We start from the raw sequence: 20,632 nt of genomic DNA on the forward strand, positions 1-20,632 counted from the left end.
CAGACCTGTCTCCAGCGTCCAACACTGTAAAGTTGAAACCTGGGTCAGAACTTCGAACCCCAGGTGTCAATTTACAGATGTTGGAACTGCAGTTCATTATAACTCGAAGCGCCGTAAGTCGAGGACTGCCTGTAGTAGCATTCAGTACCAATTTTCCCTTATTTCTGTCTTTCCCTGAAGAACATATACATTTCAATTTCTGTGTTCCAGTAACAAATACTTTTCCACAATGGTCCCACTATCCTTTACAATACCTCACTTCACTTTCTGTGCCAAAATTTCATTCAGTGGTGCAGACACTTCTGTTACTTTTTTTTATTGCCCGTGTGAGTTCTTCAGATGGAGGCAATGCTCTTTAACTAAACCTCTATCACCTACCTAGATACTGTTCTCAACAACATTATTACTTTCTTTCTCTTTGCTCTTGCTACCCACCGATATTCCTTTATCCATTATCATATCCTCATTTACCTGATTTTTCCTTTTCCTTTGTACTAAAATCAGATTGTGAGGCTTTCCCACTCTCTTCCCTCATTTCTTAAAGCTCTTATCTATTGTGCCAGCCACAATCCCAGAAGGCTATTCTCCCAGGAACTAAGCAGGTGTCAGTTCTTCAAGGCCTCTTTCCATGAATGCGTCCCAGTGGCTTGAGTTCCCAAACCTTCTTAAATAACACCAAACCTTGGGCCAAAGGTGTCAAAGTCATACTAGGTACCAGGCCAAATCTCATTGGCAGGGGGTGTTCCTAGGACAGATCTCTGGGACCAGCAGCAACTGTAGTGGGGCTGCATCTAGGTGGCAGTGTGGGTCTTGGGCTGGATAGCAGCGTGAAGACATGTTTAGGCGACAGTACAGGTCTGGGGGCAGACAGCAGTACAGGACCATGTTTGGGCAACAATGTGAAGTTTCAATCAGGAATGAGTGGAGAATCAGGGGTGTGCAGTGGCAAGGGGATCTGACCAGGTAGCAATGCAGAGCAGGGGCCATGTGGCAGTGGCAGGTTCTGGCTAAGCAGCAGCACAGAGCATGGGGCATGTGGTGGTGGGGTGCTTTATTAGAGTTCAATTTAACATTTTACTTATGAGATTAACCAGAGAAAATGTGTAGAGGGAGAAGAGAAGGGGCAAGGACAGAACCCTGAGAAACTCTTACAGAAAGCAGGAAAGGGAGAGGGAAAACCACTAAAGGAACAGTGAGAGAAGCAGCAGCAGAACCCAAAGAGCACAAAAGAGGACAAGATTTTAAGAAGAGTGTGATCACTAGCACTGAAAGTGTCTGGTAAACCAAAGAGAATGGGGAAGAAATGCTGGTTCTGTGATTTGGCTAAGATGTGGTTATTAAAGTCTTCATTTTCCAGCTTCTCACAATCAGCTCCCTGCCACCCTCTTCCCATTCCCTGCACATGGTGCAGCTTCCCTAAAACAGTAGTCAGCAACATTTCCCAGCAGCAGTCCAAAATGGCTCAACTTGGATCCAAGGTGGACCAGCACTAGTGCCCGGCCACCACCACTTTTGTGGTTTCTCCATTCTCTGTACTGCCTAGAAAAGCTTCCTGCTGCCTGGCTGCAGCAGTGGTTTACAGTATGGGGCAGGTGAAATCCCCCACTGCCAAGGCCCAATGCACGCTGGATTCAATGGCTCTGGGAGCCAGATTCAGCTAAACCCATCCACAAATTCCCAACCCTGCTCATGTTCAATTTCCTCTTGAAGACTGCTTCTTCCAAGCTGCAAACACTGAATCAAACTGATTTACTAAGCCGAGTACGTGATTTGCCTGTAGGCATTCCCGCTCCCTTTCTCTAATATAAATCTATTGATTTTTCAAACAGACCCAGAACTATCCCTTTTGTAGCTATGGAAAGCATCAAACAGACCAGTGGAGACCAAGTTTTTTTGGCAAGTATGCCACAAATTAGCCCTGCACTCTCCCCAAGTGCCACTCGGATCCTCTTTCTCTGCCTACCTAGGTCCTCTGCTCCCTGTCTTGTACTCCCTGTCTAATCTGCTGCTCCACTTTCTGCTTCCTGCCCTATCTACTGCTGTGTTGCCTGCCCCCTCCCTAATCTGCCACATGCCACACACAGAGGCTTCACATGCCACATGTTCCATAGGTTGAACACCCTCATAATAGACACTAGGCACTACCATAAGTAAATCATAATAACAATGTCCTCCACATCAACTTCATCAGCAATGCTTTGATTGCAGTTATCTGATGCTGCCACGTTTTTTGTACCTCCATCTGAAACATTTTGTGTAAACTGTGCTAATTTGCATAAAGCTGTAACTACAGGTGCACCGACTCATCAGTCCAATATCAGATAGGCACTGATATAAAGAAAAAGGACTGCATCAGAAATCAGGTTTTTTTGCCTGATGTGGTTGATAATGTGGCCAATAAATGCCCCGTACATACACAGTCGCAGCGCTTGGGGCTTGGGGGGGGAGGCAGATCAAGGCCCCTCATGGTGAGGGAGGGAGTGGGGCTGGGGCGGGCACTGCCCAGTCAGAGCGGGTCACGGGACAGAGCAGTGACTTCTCTGGGGGCCATGGCGGGGGGGCAGCTCCCACTACTGCATGCACCCTGCTAGGGCATGTACTTGCAGCCCCCCCACCAGTCCTCCTCCAAGCGCCGCCACTTGCCCCAAGCGCAGCCCAGCCCAGCCCCCACCCCCCTGCTGAGAAGAGCCCAGCGCAGCCCCAGCCCCAGTCCACAGCAGCAGTCCACCCTGCCCCATGCAGAGCCAGGGGCACATGCTTCCCACGATGCCCTCCCAGAGTGTGTACAGTGGCGAAAGCTGGCTCCCCGCCAGTGCCCCCTGGACAAGCCACAGCTCATCCCAGAGCCCAGCCCAGCCCAGCTGCACCTGCCCCAGCCCCACTCCCTCCCTCACTTCAGGGGCCTCCAGCTGCCTCCCCCACACACACCCCTCTTCCACCACAACAGACTTACCAGTTTGACACAGATCTCCAAGCTGCCAGGCTGCATATTGGAAATTGGATTGGTATTGGCAGATACGCCTCCTTAAAAATTGGCTATTGATATCGGCCCCAAAAATCTCTGTCAGTGCACCCCTAGCTGTAACATTCATTTAAAAAAAAAAAAAAAAAAAAGGTTCTCTGCTAGTACCAAGTGCAGTATTGATAGCACTGATAAATAAAATCACATTAGGTACAGAGCAAAATCCTTACAGACTAGCTTGCCACTAGAACTCCATTCTGCCGTGTGGATTACAAGTTTAGTTCAGGAACCACGGCAGAAAGCTGGCCTCTCTGCTGAGTCTACCAATAAGTGTCCAGCTTAATACTACGTCGGGGGGGCTTTTATAACAAAATAAATAAAACAAGTTAAAAGAACATTAACTTTTCAAAATCAGGCACTAAAAAGTTAGGAAATGCCTGAAATAAAGTTACCCAAGCAATTTTAAGTCTGCCCTGTTGTTCATTTATATTTAATTAAGTGTCATCTACAGGGTCTGAATCCAGAACATCTAATGTGAAAGCACATATCCCTACTAGTGGAGCTGCAGGAATAACTGGTATGAAGAGAGACTGCTATTCTCATTTTGGACCAGGTCCTAAAGGGTGTAACGACATACCGATATGCTGAGTTAAAAAAATTTGGGGGGGGGATGGAATGGTATCCTGGAAATTCCTGGCTTCTATTCCTAGCTCTGAGAAAAAGGTGTGGAGTGGAAATTAGAGCTTAGTTACGAGGAGAATAACCAAGGAAATATATTTAGCATATCCATTCTGAAAGGCAGCTTGGGTACCTGGATAAGATTTGGGTCTGCAGTACTAAAGACTTGGATTCTGTATCAGTTTTGCCTGAAGATATTGCATAACTTTTTAGCTACTTTATTTCCAAAATGGAAACAATACTAACTGTCTTTAGAGTAGGCTTATAACTTCTAGGTTAGTAATAACGGTTGTAAATTGCTCAGAAATATTAGCATCAGTCAGGAGCAGAGACAAGACCAGAACTCATAGTTTGGTTCCTAGCTCAGTGCACCTGCTCTCAAGCTAAAGAGCACTTAGTGTTTTGATCATTTTGCTCAAGGTTACCACAAACATCTCTGCAGAATTTAGAATGTATATTTTGATCTAATTGGGCTTGGTTTTGGGCATGATGGGAAAAGTTAACATTACTATAGTGAATGTGGATCCCTCTTTGGTTGAATACTATGCATTTCAGAGCCTCATTAGATTTGTTTCTTAAACTTATTTCAGTCAAGAAATGAGCTTTTAAGATGGATGAACACTCCACGCAGCTTCTTTAAACAAAACCACCCCACTCTGTAAATAAGCGATTAAAGGAATTCACTGCAGAAATCAGTCCCATTAATCAGCTAGATACAGCAGATTGATGTACAGTCATTAGCGTTGTCTAAACAGTTTTGTTAACCTTTAACAAAGATGTGAAAGAACATATTGCAGAATGGTTCAGTTAAATGGAGACACGGTACACTTTTTTGGTACTGTGTTGTGTTCAAAGTTTATTTTTGCCCGTTCATTTAGTTAAAATTAGGATTGGGGGAAACAAAACAAAAAAAAAATCTAGTCAACATAGGGCAATTTGGATCTACAATACTCTAATTTTGCACAAGTTCAGCTTAAAGACAGACACAAAGGCTAGGTACAGTCATTACACTTTTACTGATATAAGTGATCAGAAACTAGTCTATACCCATAACAGAACAGAAGTTCAGCACACATACACTGGTTTAAAAATGTCGGAAACCGATCTAAGATTTGCGCCTCCCTGCCAACATCCTGCACCCAAGGGCAAATGTGTTTTCTGTTTGCTACCAATCTAAACAGTAACTGAAGTGGGAGTTATTCATATCCTGCAGAAGGAAAATTGGGTTCCAACATAAAATTTGCACTAATGTGTATATCTGTACCAAAATTGGCTGTTGGTGTTTTTGCCTACAATCAAGGCTGCTTTCATCATTAATACACAAATCAGAAAAATTTTCAATTAAAATAATTAGGCAAATGACTATACTACAAATGAAGCTACTACCACTTGAAGAGTTGGGTTACTCTCACCATAGCCATTTCTTAACCAGTTTCCACGGTTGTCTGTGTTCAGGTTCTTTTTGGGTTTTCTGGTTTTTTTTTTAAATAAAGACTGCAATTATCTTAAGGTAGCAACAAATGAAGCTAACCTAAAGCTCAGGGTTGCAATTGTAGGCATCTTGGCACGGCTAGGTTTATACATGTCTCCTTCTATTAACACAACCTAAACCTGCCCTTGATGTGAAAGGTTGTAGGATCAGTCAAAGTGGTTAAGCTTAATGCATTTGGAGCTGTCAGGCAGCTATAGTGATTGGAAGAAACAAGACTTGATTTAATCACACTGCTGGTCAGGTTGGGAGTACTGTTCATGTGATTCAAAGAGTACAATATTCTTCAAGTAGGAAAATGTCTATTATCTCACAAGCAGCCTGCCCAGACAGGTATTTTAGGATTTATTTGAAATTTTAAAAAAAGGTATGTGCACAAGTCAAAGTTAAGTCTACATACTCAATAGATTTGAGACAGTACAAGAAAAAAATGAAACTGTCATAATATCATGCAAATCTTCCCGAGTTTGCTTATTGGCAAAGATTCAATCCTGACTCACACATTAATCTGAAGCAAAACTCTTTCCTCTTGCAAATATGAATAGACAGCTTTGGCAATATAGCTGATTCATAGCGCAACCAAATCTCAAATGAACCGTAATAATTGGCTGTCCAGATACAACTTCACTTTAGGTAATCTTTTGGCCACATGAACTAATAAATGGAATAAATAAAAGACTCTGCAACTCCATAAAAATTAAAGCCTTGTAACAATGACAAAAATGAATAATGGTCACCAATGGAAGCCCTTCATTAGAAGAAGGGGTGCAAACAGAATAACTGTATATACCATAAGGACTGTTCTAACTTTGGTTACCTTCAATCTACTGTTTCCAATACTCTTAGCACTAGATCAAGAACAGCAGTGCAACAACAGTGTCAGGAAGAGGCAGAGCAACTTCCAATGATTCTGCCAAACTTAGTCACCATGAAAGCCCTGTAGGTACTCGTATATAGCAAAATGTTACTCTGTGCAAATAAATTCAGCAGAGACAGGCCCTTACGGATTCAAGCGGTGTTGTTCTGCTCCACTGCTCACCCTTAAAGACAATGTTGCCACTAACGTACTATGGCAGGTATAACAGCAGCTGGGAGGCCTTCCTGCCTCACCTAACATACTGCTTTAAAAAAGCAGCCTTACTCTTCAGTGAGGTCTGACATTATCATTACACAGATCTCTGTAAATAAAGAAATATGAACTGCTGGTGTCTGGTTAGGCCTGTCTCTCTTTGTGACTAAGAAGCTGCTTTTAGGGCCTACTTGGCTTACCCTGAAGGCTTCCCAGAGTGTTGTATAATAAAGATGATTGAAACGCAGACTATGTCAACAGACACTTCCTTTGAGAGGGGTAAACAGAAGGACAATACCTCACTCATGAAAAACAATCAGACATACCTATAGGGTATGCAAAGCCAGCCAAGATCCCTCCAGATATTCTCCTTAAAAAAAAAAAAATATTTACACATTTAATATAAAACAAGAATGTGCTGGCAACACCCAAGATGATGTCATATCAGCTCTTCATTTTGGGTCAAATACAGTGCGAAAGGAAGCAAGGAAACTTAATCCAAATGTGATTCCAGGATTCCCGTTCTCACTTCCCTCCCCCTGCCATGTGGAGTACTGAGAGATACCTAGTGGAGAGAACGTCGTTGGACAATATACCTTAGTAGCACAACCTTTTCAAGAGACAAAATGACATTACAAAAAGAAAAATATTTTAATATATATGTATGTGTGTATATACACATATACATATATAAATGTGTGTATGTATATATCTGTGTGTGCGTATGTATACACACACACAAACACACGTAGTTGTATATGTATATGCCAAAGAACGCTTGGATGACGGCTCCTTTATTATGAAGTCCCAACAACCCCAGAGAGTATGTGAAATTAGTATTCCTCTTTAGTCTGCATATAGTGGTATAAACAACACAGTACAGAATATCAAATGGACACTTGCAAGAAAGGAATCTATTTTCAGCCATCCAGCTTAGACAGACAGACAGGTAAAATACAGTACCATGTCATAACATGACAGTGGCGGAAACCTGGCCAGCATTTTTAGTAGCAATCAAGACACCCAAGCAACTGAATACAGCAAGTCATAGGAAAAAGTGGTGACCTATTCAGAAAGCTGTTCATTTTCCAGGTTTCTACCTTTCTTTCTGAAAAATACACTAACGTTCTACACTCTTATAAAAACCTTCTTTTCTCAAACTTACCCTTTCCTCCTTGTCTTGAATGTTTGCTCCTTCATACATCAGCCAGATCAAAAAGACCATGTCAAGGAAAAGGACAAGAAGGAAAAAGCAAGGCATCCCTATTACGGATGATACTTCTCTGTACTGCTGCTAGGCTCCAAACTAAGTGTCCTTCTTTTCTGTTCCTTATTCTTTCCACACAGGTAGGAATTCTATAGTTAAACAAAAAGCAGGATCTGACTGGTATCCAAGAAAGGTTTTAGTCTCTCTGCTAGTGATATTTTTCCTGTTATTTAATGAAAATGTCATTTTTACTGTAAAATGTCACAGGTACAGGATTAACACCATAACAAAAATTATGAAGGAGCAAGGCCAGACTTCTAAAGCAAACTACACAGAAGTCATGTCATATGTTTGATTACTATAACTACTGTACTCCATGTCTTTGCATAATCATTAGGAAGTTTTAAATATGACCAAGGGCCACAACAGTAATAAAAAGCGTGAGCTGCCAAACGTAGAGCAAATGGATTACACTGCAGGTAAGAATATGGGACAAGCAGGTATCTCTGAAAGCTGACTCCTAACAGAAGGATTACACTAGCAGAAGAGAGATTTGGTTCTCCTAACAGAAACAGGACTTGTGCTCTTATAACAAAGAAAAAGCAAACATCAATCCTAGATATGTTTTTACATGAACACAGGTTCACATTTATTCTAAGATGAACAATTAACATAAGCTTGCCACCACTACCCTTGTCTCCCCATGCGGGAAGGTTTATGATGTTTCTGTAGTTCACTGATCATTATGCGCAAGTCTTTTCAAGTATTATACTACTAGCTGCACAGAGAACATAGTGAGCATAAAAGAAGAGTAATATAGAATAGAATAGAATAGAATAGAATAGAATAGATTCAGAGAGGATAAACCACAATGGGTAGCGGATTATAATAAAAAGCAAGTGAGGCCCGGCTGACCTTTTTATCAGAGTGAACCAACTTGTAGTAACAGTTCTCAGCAAGGGCTCACAAGAATTCTTCTACTGGCTGTTTTAAAAAAGAATCACAGCAAAATAACAGAACATGACATAAAAAGGGAAGTAAATGACACGTATTTTAGTCATGTTGTTTACTTAGGAGGTTTGAGTGCCCAACCAGTCATAATCAGAATACTGAATAGTAAGACTGAAGCTGCTTATGGTAAAGGTTTTTGAAAAAAGTTGTTAGAAGTCTAAATGCATTTTTCTGAAAATGTACCCTCATCCACAGCTAGTGGACCTTTTTTGCTACTACTCAGATGCTGCTATTGAACACAGCTGCAGGAAAAATGCAAGGTTCACTTCACACAAGCCAAATGCAAAATCCATTATCACAAGAGATAACATAGGAGGACTGATTATCTAGGAGGAACACACCAAAGCGCCCTACACCCAAAAGCATTGCAAACCTGAGTCTCCATCCAGTACCTTAATGTCCTAGGGGAGGGTAGCTGATTCCCCCTGCCCTACCCCGGAGCCTAGCCTTCAGGTTCTTCTACAAATCTACAAGCAGGGAAGTTGCCTGGAATGGAACACAAGTCTTACCAAACCTTAATGGGCATCTCTATAGCTCTCCCTGTTCCCTAGTAGGTGCAAGAAAGCACTCTTGCACACTTACAGACTGACCCCAAGCCTACAGATACCGCAAAATTCCTACACTTAGCTGCAAAGGACAGTAAAACATGCAGTTTGGGGCTTCAAATTAAAAGGAATTAGAGCATGTTGATCTCTGAGTTCCTTAGGGAGCCAAATTGAGGGCCCTGTTATACATTGTTCTTGGAGCTGCTCAAATGTTGATCAGTGTTACTGCTAGCTTGAGTGTGGAGCAGTCGCACCTTGGGCACGTCCAGACGGTCACACATGCAGTTTGCAGTGCTACAGACCATACACACCACACAGACATTCACTGTGCTTATTTGCAGTGTGGCGGGTTTTTCTGACGCCTGGAGAGCCCAGTGTCAAAACAACCTGAGCCAGAAAAAAGAAGGGCAATGCACATGGAAGCAGCATGCGCTGCCAGAAATTGGAGCATGGCTGGCTAGAGCCACACTCCAGCTGCTGGCCAGCTTCCATGTGCCCGGATCACTGCTGCTGAAGCCCCAGGAGGCCTCCAGGATCCCACGTAAGGTTCCTGAGGCCATCCCAGTGCTGGCCCTGGCTTCCTCTACCCCACCTAGGCCAACTTGCCACGCACTACAGCATGCACGCACAGGCATTCCCCAGGGACGATATGTGTTGCTGCTAGTTTTCCCCAGGAAACACGCGTTCCTGCTCATGAGGACACACTCCTTAAGGCTCAAAACCTTCTCTGACTGTTCTGCACCTGTACAGCTGTGACTTGCCACTACAGGGTGTCACAACCCAAAGTTGTGGTTTTTGTTTGTGTGTGCTTCGGCACCGCTAAATTATTTTTCCCGCCAAATTATAGTTTCTTTGCATGGTGGAGTTCTCTGCTGTGGAGGTGAGCTCCGGGTGCAAAAGGCTTTCCCACCGTTTTGTAGCTTCTTTGCAGGGTGCATTTCTTTGCTGCATACTAGTGATGCACGTTGCAAAGGAGTTCCCACCATTTGTATTTAGATTCGTGCCACATTATTGGCCGGTTCTAAATGTAGGCATACGTGGCGGCTAGCTATTGGCTTGCTAGCCGTACAAAAGGCTTGGGTAGCTTCCGCCCAAGCCGGAGAGAGAGGAAAACTGGAGAGATACAGAACTCACCAGGAGGAGGAGACTTCGCACTGTGTGAAGATCTCTAAGCGATGTGGACCCTTGCGGACCCAACGCGCCTCTCTTAAGCAGGCAACAGAGGCTTAATAACCGAACCCACGGAGCTTTAACAACTCCGGAGGGGGGAACAAAAGAACGAACCACCTCTAGCCTCTCCCCGTTGCCGAGCGCTATCCAAGACGTATCCCTTTCCTGTAAACCCAATTTTCGAACCCACGGAGTCTTAACAACTCTGGGGGACCAGGGAACCGAACCCAATTTTTGAACCCACGGAGTCTTAAACAACTCCGGGGCCCGGGAACCGGACAGCCCACGGAGCTTCGACAACTCCGTGGGAAAGAATTGCCAAACCCGCGGAGCCTAAACAACTCCGTGGGAAAGAATTTGTCGTAGTCCTCCAACAAGGATTTAAGCGGAGCTGTACCTGGAAAGCTGTCCAGCCTACACCACTACCATCTTTGGGTGTAAGTAAATAATCTTTTAATCAACCACTACGCGTTTGTGACTAATTCTAGCTCGCCACCGGTTTTCTCCGACCCCGCGTGCCCGGGCTGCTGGCCATAGCCCACGTGCACAAAGACAGGCCGCAGATCGCCCCCCCCGACTCGTACTTGGCGGCGGGATCGGGGCCCAGCCTGCACACAGGGCTGGCAAGCAGGGGCCTGGCTGACTTGCCACTGCAGGGCTGGTGAGGCAGGACAGGCATCTAACCCTGCTCTAGGTGTGGCTGAGAGATGGGTTGCAGACATGGAGGTGCAGGGAGAGAAGGATGGGACATGAAGTTGAGTGGCAGAGAGCTAATGGGATGAGTTTGGGTAATGAAATAGGAGGTGGAAAGAAAATGGGCATGGGGGAAGAGTTGCGAAATTAAGTCAGCCAGCCACTGAAGGATAAAGTAAAAAATAAAAAGAATTTAAGAACAAATAAAAAGGAGGTAAATTAAAGGAGTTTCATTTTTTAATAAACTGGGAATTGGGTGCGGAGGGTGCTGGTCATGCTTCCTGAGTGGGCTAGGAGGTGGGAGCAGTGAGGGAAGGAGTTTATGGGGGATCTACTGCCCCTGCCCTAGGAAGAAAGTCAAAGCTCAAGGGAACCTATTCTGGTCTCCTACCTCACACCCCCCACTCCCTAGACACCACTCCTGGACCCATCTATGCCTTGTGACCTGGCTAGCTGGCATGTGCTCTGCAGGCTGTTTGCACAGGTTGCACCCCTGGGGGTGGGAAGGTCAGAACCCAGGGGTGCAAAAGGGGGACTTGGCTTAGTACCAGAAATGCCCCCTGGGTAGCAGAACATCTGTCCACTGAAAACAGGAGGGTGGCGGAGGGGACACTGCATTCTGGGATGCTAAAGTACTACAACTTGGGTGGCTCATCTATGGAATGGCCACACATTACAGCGACATGAACTGGGTAACACAGCTCAGAGATAAACCTGCCCTGGAGTGGTATAACTTTAAGCTGTCTAAAATGTGCTTAAAACTAGTTTCATGTGTTAATGTGTAGATAAATCCAGGGGCTAAGATCTCCAGGACCTGCCAAAATTAATGTGTAACAAGGTCCTTACCCTTTCCCCCTCTCGTGGTTTTGCTGATTTAAGGAAAATGTTATACCTTTTAGCACCTGGAAGTCTATAGCAGGTGGCCTTGCTCACCTTTGACAACCCTCCTTAGGTAAGCACAAATAACATGCTGGGGAGAAAGGATCTAGAAACCAGTGCCAAAAGGTATCCCTCCTGGTATTAAGACAGAAGTTGGAAAAGTGCTCTCCAAACATCCCTCAATGACATAAAGGGAGCTAAGCAAGAAACATCACAGTTCTGAAAATTGTAGATTTTTTTTCTAATAAGAAAAAAGAATCTGAGTGCACCCTGATTTCAAATAGGTCTGGATTCCAGGCAAACTGTTAACAGAGTTTGACTGCTGAACTTTTCAACCCAATTTATAATCTTTACTAGTTAGTAAAAAAGGTCTGATCCAAGTATTGGCCTGGATTAGCAAGTCACCCAAAAGTTTACAGTAATAAAACCCTGTGTGCATATTCCTGTAGCTACATGCATACAATAATTATGAGATAGGTAAGCAATAACATAGCCTTTAGGTGCTGTATTTTATAAGGTAGGAGGTTTACGTGTATGACTTCAAACTCCAGAGTGCCTTATTATTTAAACAAAACTGGCAGAATATTTTCTTGTAAAATACATATAATCTGTTGATATAAACCCCACAGATATTTTTACAACATAAAATTAAGTTTATGGAAGATAAATCAGAATGGCCAAGCAAAGCAATTCTTATTTAATTTGTTTTCTGTTTTGCTTGAAAGTGGGTTACTTCCAAACTAGTAAAAACCCAACATAGCTTTGGTTACCTGGCAGGCAGTCTGCTATAAGCTGGTGCCACTCCGAGAGAAAAGTTCACTCAATAAAACATAAATCGGTCCTTTAGCCTTTGCTTGTAACAGTACTTCTTACTTTTTCAAGAAATCCCATTACAACCATGCAAGTAAGGAATGTGACCACCCATTCATGGCAACTCATGACAAAAAAAATAGTAAATTCTTCTACTTCACAAACCCAAAGGCAAAGGTTTTAAATACAGCTCCATTTTTAAAAGCCTTTGCAAAAGTACATTTTTCTGAATTTTTTATCCAAACAGCACACACTTAATAGCAGTTGTTTTTATATGGGCTGCTGCATTTAGGTTCTTACATGGTTTTCAAAGCTGTATTGTGACCTGAGAGGCAGCCATAATGAGACACAGACAGTAAATAGAGCACTGATTTCATTATGTTGCTTGATACATTATGATCTCATCTACTTGTATTTATATTAAAGTACTGCTTAAAATTCTGTGTTCACATATGGGAAGGCATGATCTTTGGCCTGAAGAGCATGCAGTATGAAAGACAAAAAAATAGTGCATAAAAGGGTTACACCGTATAAGTTTTTGTCCCTTTCCGACTTGCATGCCAGCAATCTCCAACCCATCAGGTCCAGCATCCTCATGTCCTTCCCTCCTAAAAGTTAACCTTTCCATGGAGGCACAGCATTTTCTGGAGTGCACAAATACTAAGTCTCCTTATGGTGTTCAGACCAGTACTGCTCACTACTGTTCCTAAGATTCTGAAAGTACTTCATACCACCATCTGAGTTACCACTGCTTTCTGTTACATACTAGTGAAGAACTGGGTCTGCAGCTGGTGAAAAGTCAGTGCCACTTGTGGCACTATAAAGAAAACTGTGATTTGCATATTTCCCAGAAAAAAGCATCAGTAGACACTAAATAGCTGGCTAGATATCATTTAGCATCCTTATCTTCCATTCCTGATTAAAATTACTAGGAAGTACGTGGAAAAGCAAGTCTCTGCAGTAAATCAGTCCCATAAAAAGTGCATGAGGAACTTCATAAATCTGTATTCTGTGAAGGATCTGAAGTGTGCAGTGAATAAGGTATGGGGCCACACAATGAACCAGGATAAAAACATTGACTTGTTCCTGTTCCTTAAGTACTAGCTACAAGTGTGCATCAAATTATGTGAAGGTCTGCAAAAAATATGTAGTCATATAATTAGAGACTATCAACATGTATCAATTCAGCAAGGTAAATTAAGGTTACACAAGCAACTTAAATTCTGGCATTTTCTACCCTTGAACTGCTTTACCTTGCAACCTTACATTTATTTTAACTTTGTTTTCTTGGATGTAATGTGTTTGCTTAATTTCAGGCACCATATTTCCTTTTATATAGAGTACATAAAATATGTGCATGTATATTGCATGAATATTCATGGATTTGTACATGTTATAAACCATGGTTATAGATCATGTGCATGTATGAATGGAAGTTACAGCAGTAGCAAGAAACAGCACCCTGAAACAAAAACACCATGTGAAAGAAAGAAGTGTGTTCTGTGCTCTACTGTACTGTAAAGTACACTCCCAAGAATAGATGCATAGTGTTAGTAAAAACCTATCTTTTCCACTGAATTTTCTTTTGTTAAGTTATAAAATCATTTCCATGAAGAAAACACCTGACACCAGAGACAGTGGATGTAAATTAAAAATATTAATAATGCAGAGAAACTTACATTTTACACATACTGCAGAAAAAATGTAGATGAATTAATAAGGCATAGAGATTGACCAACAAGCTAGTATTTGCCCACAGGTCTCAAAAATAGCCAAGACAGGCTAACAGTAACATGTTTTAATTTTCATTTCAAACTTTGGTACAAATTTAGCTAATATCATATTGTATGATCTCATGGTAGGATAGGAGCCAAAAGTTTCACTTGAAATCTTTTCAGTTATCAGATTTGGAAGGCATTTCAATCATTTTAGTTTGGGAAGGATTAAGAAAACAAGACCAGAGATAAGAGGCCAGGGGCTTGAAACATTTATCACTTCATCATACTCTTCCATCTGATGCTAGGTCAGCATCTTTACAGATAGATGGGAACGTCTGCCCTACCTCTATATAAAGGCATAAAAAAGAAAGAAAACACCCATCACAAATCTATAGAATTAAAACTTAAAATCCAGGGACAGAGGCATCCAATCCATATGGAGGACAAATCTTTTAACTTGCAGCTGCAAAAACGTAAGCATCACAGGACAAACATGGAGCTTTCCAACTTCCCAAAGCACCATTAGCTTCTAGTCTCAGACTTCAAATTATTGTACTGAAAGCCCTGGCATTTTTGCGCAAGCAAAATTACTTTACATGAATGTTAGAAGTTTTCAAAACACAGCAGTTATTCTTTCTATGGCCCTCTGAGCCCAAACAACAGCATTAGCGGACCACTATAAATCATGGTTTTCCAGCCCAGTGGATACCAGGAGTCCCCAATGTTTTAAGTATTCACTAAAACATTTTTACAAACATCTTTCCAGCTGAGTGTATACTATAAAGGATTATGTACATATGGGTACATATGGATTGTGTAATGCAGAGGTTTTAATGGCATTCCCATTTAGGAAGGTCCACCATGGCTATCCCAACTTCTTATCATATCTCATCATGCTAGCCACGTAAAACACCTACAAAATGGTCCTTTTTAAATGGATAGTTGATCAGAAGGTTCCAGGCATGAAAGTATCCAGTACAATTGCACAGATCTGAAGTCATAAGCCAACTGCTCTAATAAGGTAACAAAAAGCATTTCACACATCAGTGGGCTGGATCCCAGTCCCACTCAAGTCCATGGCAGCTTTCTCCCTGACTACAACAGAAACAAGGGTGGGTAAAAAACATTTAAAAAAAAGAATCTGTAATGTATAAATCTGTAAAACAATATACAGCCATCTGAATCTTACTGCCCAAAGTCAACGCAGTAAAAGGATTTATTTTCTTTTGTACAGTATTTAAAAAAAACTGTTCTTGCAAAGTCTTTTTTTTGAGACAATCAGTGTATGCCATGGTATTTAACCTCTAGCCTACAGGATAGAGATGTGTCACCCAGCCCACAGGCATCCCAGCTGGTTCAGAAATTTTGCAGCAGGGAAGTAGTGGCAGAATGAAATACCACTAGTCTGCTGCCAAATTCCTGGACCTGAGAAGCGAGGAGCCCTGTGAACCAGATAACATGGCCCTGTGTGCTCCATCTTGCTGACATGCAGCTGGATCCATGCTGCACACATGGACCAAACCCACATGCTGACCCTGCACAGGACCTGATCCCACAGACCAACCCAGCACCACTCATCCAGCCTGCAGGGCTAGATAGGTTGAGCACCACTGATATATGTAATGCTGAAGAAAGCTCTACACAAATCCCACTTTTCATGTAACATCACAAATTCTTCAAGCGGAGGTGTGTAATTTCAGAGTTCAGGGTGAGTTATCAGAATAGTATTATGCAGTCTCTCTCTGGAAAATGTATAAAATGCATAAAGCACAGTAAATACTATTGAAATATTTATATTGCCCACTTACACATGAGGGTACAACAGAGGAATCTTTTGATTTTCTCATTACATACTCAAGGAAAGGAATCTATATGTACATCTATCAATTATGATTCGGTTTTCCTCAATGCAACGATGGCTGCATTCACAAATCACAACCTGATTCTGAATCCTGTGCCTTCTGCTGGTGCAGATCCCTGTGTTTCCACTACTTTCCATGCTTCCCTGCAAAAAAGCTGATCTCCCAAAACATCCTGCATACTCTTCCATTCTGTACTCTCCTGCCAGTGTAGAACTCTCTCTCTTTGGCTCATCCCCTATTTCTTGAATTCCTTCTGCCTCCAGATCCATTGCCACCTGCTTAATTGCTTTTAGCAAAATTTCTGCCACTTACTCCAAAGGACACCTGAATAGAAATGTTCCCACCCACCTTCTTCACAATTTATTGCATCCTCCCAACCCTCACCTGGTCCTGGAGAACACAATATGCTCACTGAACTCCAGGCTAAGTACAGCCAGTCAAAAAGCCCAAGGCTGAATCAATTCAATCTTCATATGTTACAACTCTAAGCCAGGTAGATTGAACTGATAAGCAAGTGAACAGACATTCACTTTTGATTCCAGAAATGCAGTCACATGTCTGCAGTGACACAGGCCAGAAGCCAGGAGACACTAGAGCATGCCTCCCTGCTCGGGTGAAGTGGACAGCTTGGGCCAAGGCTAGCCCAACCACCCTGTTGGGGAAGGGCTTGCAGGAGAGGTGCAAAGTATCCAGGGATGCTGGGGGACTGTGAATTAACTTGAATCTGGAGAGGATCCGGGACAGAAATTTGATAAACTGATTTAACCTAAATCACTTAAGCCTGATACCACATCCATCCAGGTTTATCTTAAACTGGTTTCGGCCATTTTGAAAGCAGTTTATATGCACTAAACATCTGTTGTGTCACAGATTTGAACTAGTTTCTGATCACTTATACTAGTTTATATGTAATTTCTGTCGCTAGCCCAAAAGGTACAAACACACCGTTGCCAGCTACGTCCTTTGGCAGCGCAATGGTCTCCTCTTGATTCCAAGGATACTTTCCACTGCAATCTGCTTTATTTCCATTATTTCTTCAAATGCTTTTCTAACACATTATCACTTGCGCTCTCATACTGTTTCCTTTGCCACTTGTTGAGACACGTCTTACTGGGCTTCTTCCAAAAATCTCTCTTGCCCCACTGAAATAGTCACAAGTCACCCCTGTTATTTTATTACATGCCTTCCTATGAGCAGAAACTGTTCAGACAGTAAAATCTGTAGGTAAGAGACTGCTGTTTTCGGCTGAGCGGCTGAGAATCAACAGCAGCAGGGGATCACCCACTCTTCTGATCTGCCTGCATATGTATAAAACTGAATGAAGTTAAACCCAAAAGCTGAGGTTGTCACTGTATGTTTTAAACAGAACAGTGTTCTACACACTTGGAACAGTCTGTCTTAGGAAACACAGACCTCTGAAGAGTAAGAGTAAGTTTATGCAGGAGACTCCAAGATTGCAGTGAGATGAAAACAGAGGGAAAACAGAGCTGGCTGGACTTCTAAAGAACCACATGTCATTTGCTACTCAGTGTTCTCACAATGCAGACCAACCAAATGATCCAAACTGAATACACCCAGAAGGGTTCCCTTTACAAAAATGCAGTATAAGCTCATCTGTACCCTCCTATGAATAGTTCAGTTTAAGTTTTAATGACACTTTTAATCAAACTGCTTGCTGCAAGCAGTAATAATCAATATTCAACATAAATCCATGTAGCTGATACACAACCTTATCAGAACAAGCTCAGTGATCAGTTGTTGGAGGCAGCACCACGAACCAGTTCTGAACAAACTCCAGCAAGGAACTGAGATAGGGTATAGGTACAACTTTTATTAATGTTGATCTTTCTCCTTCACCAACAAACTTAGTCAGAGAGCTTATTCTCCTCCTTTTCCTTGGCTTCATGGGCTAAGTGTAGACATTTGGGGAGCTTAGGGGGAGGTTTGATCGGTTCCAAATGGCCACCCAATCTAAGATAAGTTGGGATGGGGGGGACTAGTGAGATGGCAGTTGACGGAATGGGGGTGGGTATGCAGGCCTGGGGGGAATGGAGCATCCATGGGTATTAGGGGGGTGGGGGTGATCAGAAGAGATGAGAGGGCAGGCAGCATCTGTGGGATCGAGGATGCACGTGGCATCTATGGTGGAATGCAGGGGGCAGGTAGCATTCACAGGGGGGTAGGGGGGCAGGCAGCATTGCGGGGGGGCGGTGCTGGGGTCCAGAAAGGTTTGACAGGATCAGAGGAACTTATGGGGTCTGCAGGGGAGGACTTGGGAGGACCAGGGGCTAGTCTTAGCCTCCCCAATGCCCCCCAGTTAACCTACACCCCTCTCCCATGACACTTACTTGCTCCAGTGCCAAATGCTGATAAAACTGGCAGCACCCAGAGCAGTGTACAGGTGGGGCAGGTGGAGACAGCTAGCTGGTCAATGGGGGGGTGGGGGTATAAGGGCCCAGGGGGCTAAAAATAGCTTGGTGGAGGGGAGCATGAAAAGTGCAGCCCCAGGGCTGAGGCCAGCAGCTGGACTTTACCTACACAGACCCAAAGGCTGGGAACTATACAGAAATTTCATGCCTTGGTCTAACCTAGGTCAAGTAAGCCTATCTTAGACCAGGTTCCGCAATTTTCAGACTGGCTAGTGTCTGCAGAACTCCTGTAGTTACAGGTTTAAACTGATTTCCAATCACTAAGTCTGGGTCTGAGTGTAAAGTCCGCGTCCGGGGTGAACTAAAATTAGATTTAGTGGCCATTTTGAACCAATTTAACTTCTCCCCCATCCCTAAATGTCTGCACTTACCCACAGTGTGCTCTGCTATGACTAGTTTTACTTAGGGCTGCTTCAGGAAAGGAGAATTAAATTCTAACAGTTCAGTTTTGATTTCTGAGGGGGGAAAACATCCAACAATATGTACTGAAGGGAGCTGAAAAGCTGAAATGCGTGCAATTTATAGAAACCTCATGTCACAAATGTGGAAAGCCTCTTGTTACTAACCAGGAAAAAAAGCTCTGAAGGTGCTTGTAATTAAAGGGTGTGACTGCAGTATCTGAAGTTTCTTCTATTCTTATTTGAAACTAGCCAAACTGTATCTTCCTGTTTTGACTACAGGCCTCCTGAAGAAAAGCCCAAGTTAATTATAAATTATCCCATTACTCACTCACCTCAGGTATCCCTCCTGGAGCAGGAAGGAACTACAGTTCGGAGTCCTCTGTTCAAATCCTTTAATCATATGCACACTCCTACTTCAGAAATGCGTATCTTCATCTTTCACTGTACTGACATGATTCATACCTAAAATGGAGAGAGAGAGAGAGCAGAACACATGTACTCAGTAAGTTTATGCCAATAGAAAGGAAAAAAAATAGTTATAATGAAATTATTTTAAATAGCAAAGCCCACAGTGAATTTTGTCAAGTACATACTGAAGTCAAATGCATTGAAACAATGACCAGATTGCCATATCTATCCAGACTATTCTATTGTACCTGCACTTAAAAGAGCTTTCTTTAAACTCTATAAAAATTAAGAAAGCTCTTTTAGGTGCAGTTACAATAGAGTAGTCTGGATAGATATTGCAATCTGGTCATTGTTTCAATTAAAGAAAATATTACATAAAGTTTTTGCCAGGATGCCTTTCCTAGAAGTACTTTCAAGTGCAGAAACATAACTAGGAAGGTACAGACTTATGGAGTAAAATGTGCATCCAACTTCCACGCTGCAGACAAAAGGCCAACTATGTCAACACAATACAAAATTAGAGTTTTTTTGGTTTTTGTAGCCTACTATAGCTTTTTGTTTGAACTCCTTTTATTTGTCCAAATCAGATCCATAATAGGATAAATGTACCATAGGTAGACCATTGCTGAAAGCCTTTTAATGTTTTTGGATATGCTGAAAAACAGATGGAGTAGTGTGGCTCATTACATCAGCTGATTCATTTTCAGCCATTCTTCCACTATGATGATAGGCGATCACTCGCAAACAAGTAAGATTGTCTTCCAAAGATCTTAATAGTGAGTCCACAGGTGACTCCATAGTCAAATTCTAGATCCACGTCTTGTCACAGTAAGGACAGATGTTTTCAGGAGGGATGGGCACTGTGTTGCTGCGTTGGATATTCGTTTCACCTGTTTCTCTTTTCCAATTCTGCCTGTCGATGAGCTGTTTCAAAGTGCTGAGTTCCTCCCAAAGAGCCTTCCTCCATTTTGGTCATTCCTGAGCGAGGGTCTCCCAAGTGCTGATGTTGATGTTACACCTCTTCATGTTTGCCTTCAGGGTGACGTTTGGGTTTTCATCTCACTGCACAGCAAAACCAACATTTTACAGTTTTGAAAACTTCTGCAAACTGTATTTGTTGTCTTTGAAGCGCTTTCTTTGCCCTCTGCTACTTCGCTGACCTTCTTCCCGCTGTGAGAAAAAGATTCTCTTTGGGAGGAGGGAGTCAGGCATGGGAACAACATGACCATTAAGGTTCATACGTTCCAGGTTCCAAAAATCATTTTTGTTTCTTTGTGACCGCATAGGAGTGATCCCATTGG

The 20,632-nt window shown here is 42.7% G+C and overlaps 1 protein-coding gene across 46 annotated transcripts in view; it reads right to left on the bottom strand.

Moving 5' to 3' along the window:
• Positions 1 to 20,632, bottom strand: part of LOC102563423 (hypothetical protein) — a 718,626-nt gene that overhangs the window by 490,532 nt on the left and 207,462 nt on the right. For 44 of the 46 annotated variants that reach the window (XR_009460815.1, XR_009460817.1, XR_009460816.1 and 41 more), the window contains one exon: positions 19,256 to 19,385. The gene's annotated coding sequence lies outside the window, so the exon portion shown is untranslated. Of the gene's footprint in view, positions 1 to 2,953; positions 3,080 to 6,524; positions 6,569 to 19,255; positions 19,386 to 20,632 lie in introns of all 46 variants that reach the window. The other 2 variants (XM_059724323.1, XM_019490367.2) reach the window with 2 other exon arrangements.

The sequence above is a fragment of the Alligator mississippiensis genome, chromosome 3 (genome assembly GCF_030867095.1).
Source record: "Alligator mississippiensis isolate rAllMis1 chromosome 3, rAllMis1, whole genome shotgun sequence".
NCBI classification, from domain to species: Eukaryota; Metazoa; Chordata; order Crocodylia; family Alligatoridae; genus Alligator; species Alligator mississippiensis.